Source organism: Buteo buteo, chromosome 13, assembly GCF_964188355.1.
Source record: "Buteo buteo chromosome 13, bButBut1.hap1.1, whole genome shotgun sequence".
Classification (NCBI taxonomy): domain Eukaryota; kingdom Metazoa; phylum Chordata; class Aves; order Accipitriformes; family Accipitridae; genus Buteo; species Buteo buteo.
The window spans coordinates 26,470,436-26,473,614 of NC_134183.1; the positions used below are offsets into that span (position 1 = coordinate 26,470,436).

The following is a 3,179-nucleotide window of genomic DNA, read 5'->3' on the forward strand; positions in this document are numbered from 1 at the left end:
CCAGAGCCGCGGGAGGAGCCGGCTCCCCTGGCGGGGCATCAAAGGGCCTCCATGTTGGGGGGATTTTCTGGCCAGAGAAATGATGCGAAACGGCGGCGGGGTGGGAAAAAAAAAAAAAGAAAAAAATTGAAAATTAAAAAAAAAAAGAGGAAAAATTAAGAAGAGCGAGAAGTAGAAGGAAAACGATCCTAGCGTCCCATCCCGGCGGAAAGGGTTGCAGCGGCGAGAGCTCTAATTCCCAGGGCCGTGGCGTCTGCGTCCCTTGCAGCGGGAAATGCCTCTCTCCTCGCAGCCGCCTTCCCTCGCTCTGCGCTCACCTTGTTATTATTGATGTTCCTCAGCAGCGGCGGCGGCGGCGGCGGCCCCCTCCGCCGCCCCGCCCCGCCCCGCGGCCGCCCCGCCCGCGCTGCCCCGGCGCTTGACAGCGGCGGAGCCAATAAAAGCACCCGCCGGCGCTGACCTCCGGCCTGCTATGGCGTCAATGCAAATCAGACGCCGGGGGCCAATGGCGCGCCGCGCCGCGGCTCCGCCCGAGCGAGCGAACTTTAAACCGCCGCTCCGCGTGCGCCCGGCCGCCCTGGGCGGCACCGCCTACCGCGAGGCGGGGGGGGGGGGGCCGGGCAGAACCCCCTCCCGCGGCGCAGTAGTACGGCCCCAACCGCTTCAGGTGCAATTAGCTTCTTTCTCTTGATTTAAAAAAAAAAAAAAAGGCAACAAAAAACCCGACAAAACCCACCTGTAGAACTCTTGGCCCAGCATCGCGTGTGGGGAGGAGAAGCTCGGCTGCCCCACAGGCGCTCGGTAGGAAGGGTAACGGCGGTAGGCCTGCCTAGGAAAGCCGGCAACCCGCTTCCCGGCAAGGGCGCTGGGTTCCGTCCTTCAGGAACTGGAACACAGCCACAGCCCCAACTCTGGTGGTGGTGTTTCCTGTCATCTTCCTTTTCAACGCTGGCCGTGCCAATTTCTTTGAAAATATTTTTGAAAGCAAAGACTGTGAAAAGGGCGGATGGTGCTGCTTGGGTAGAGCCAGACCCTAGGGCTCGGAAAATGAACTGTGGGCAGACTTCTTCTGCGACGTGTGTGTAAAACAAAATTCTTCTGTTTCTATATCACATGGCAGTAACTGTACTTCCATATCCCATAGATGTGTTGCAAGACTAGATGTCTGTACATACTTCAAGAGAGAAAGAGTACTTAAAGCCGTTTAAAACGCCATGCCCAGTGCAAGACAACTTGCTGCTATGGACAATACGTGTTTCAGAAGTACCAGCTCAGCTTCCACAGCAGACGTACGACACCTTACTCTACCACAGAGCAGACGCAACCCAATGGGCTCGTAAGAGCCCTGTTCGTGTTCCGCACGTGCCTTTCACTTTCCTCACTATGTCCTTTGTAGCTCTGCCAACCTTGACTCTCAGTGACTCGCAGGGGTGCCTCTCCAAGGTACTGCCTCTTTTCACTAGCTGAGGAACAGCTCAGAGGTGAGAGCCGTTTAGGGAAGGCCAGATCATATTTTAGATTTAGGAGCATGGAGAAAACCATGACTTTTGTCAATAAGCTCCAGCATCTGAGCAGGAAAAATGACTTATCACAGGAGAAAACTACTTAAATTACTCCAAATTTGTATCATGAATGCTTTTGTGCTCCCCTGTCAGAATCACACTGTTTCAGAAGAAGCCAATTCAGCGTGAGCACTTCTGTGCATTCAGAACAGTCAGCCTTTGAACAGTACCTTAACTACGCGACAAATGCCATCAGGTCAGAATTAAAAGCAAAATATGCAGGTAACTGATGACCATGACAACAAGAATGGCAAAAAGTAGCTCTTCATTCATATACCTAACAGCATCACTTGAGCACCTTACAAGGATAGGAGATGCAAAGCCAGAAGTCAGTGCTTTTGAGAAATGTCATTTTTCAGGATAACCACAGTACTCACACTGTCAAAATGCTTTTATTTACTTCTCATAATTACTAGTGTTAAAGGCTAGAAAATCAAGTATTTCCTTCCCCGATCTCTCTGCTACTGTGCAGTTCCAAGTATAAGCAATAGTCACATAAACTTTGTTCACCCCATTAATTTAGCTGACCTATACAGCCTGTTAGAACCAGCAAAAGACACTGGCTTCCTGTGATCTCATCATTTTGCACGCCCACTTAAGGTAAGCACTTAACAATAAATGAAAGGAAAGGCTTAACATACCTGCTTTAAACAGTGGGCACTGTTTGGAGAAGGAACTTGTCCTCATTCTTTTCCATATGTTAAATGTTATTTACTAGATCCCATTAATAAGAACACACTTAAGAGCAGCTAGAAAGAGGCTGAGTAAGAATAGAATGCTGCAATTCCTACTTGTGCCATTAACCACAAGTGTGGGCTCTCCTTCAGCCTTAATGTCAGCAAAACTGCTGACAGCACTTTATTTCTGGTGGCATAGGAGGAGTCAGAGACAGCAAAACTTCATTTTCAGAGCTCCACATTCAGTTTGCAGTGCTGACACCTAGAGTTAAGCTTTCTACTTTGTAAAATGAATGGGTTTGATTTGCACCTACACAAAGACAAAATGTACATTTCATGGTGTCATTTAAAAAAAAAAAATCAATATTAAAACCATCTCTGCTTTCCATTTTGGAGGCAAACAAATTCTCATACAACCAATACTTCAGTTTATCCAAATGACACACTAACAAATACCGAGCAGGGAGAAATGCTTTGTTCGATGTTATATAATAACAGCATGACAAAACAACAAAGTGTACATGCAGATATGACGTGCATGACCTCTTTGCCTTTTTTCAAAAGTTTTTCCACATGAACCCTAGGCAGATTATTTCTGATTATTTCAATCTACAGCCTAGCTTCAAACAAAAACAAAAAAAGCCCCCACTTGCAAGTTTTTCAGATGAGAATTCACACTGCCTTGAATGAGAGGATGAGGTGAGTATAGAATACCTGAATAATCCCTTAGGAGTTTAATAAAAGCCACTGAGAAATCACTAGAGTTGTTGCTACACTGATGAAAATCCAACTCAAGACAAAAATTTCTATTTGAACAAGACACTGGCTTGTTTCTCTTCAATTTGAAAACATTGGTGCTGGGTTTTGTTGCCAATAAAAAGACAGAAGAAGTGAAAACATCAAAATCATTGCCAATGGTAATCATTTGTCACTATGCTGT

The 3,179-nt window shown here is 46.9% G+C and overlaps 1 protein-coding gene across 1 annotated transcript in view; it reads right to left on the bottom strand.

Moving 5' to 3' along the window:
• PDE8A (phosphodiesterase 8A) overlaps window positions 1-373 on the bottom strand; it is a 129,821-nt gene extending 129,448 nt beyond the window's left edge. Inside the window, exon 1 of the mRNA XM_075045170.1 lies at window positions 318-373. The gene's annotated coding sequence lies outside the window, so the exon portion shown is untranslated. The remainder of the gene's footprint in view (window positions 1-317) is intronic.
• Window positions 374-3,179: the final 2,806 nt, after the last annotated feature.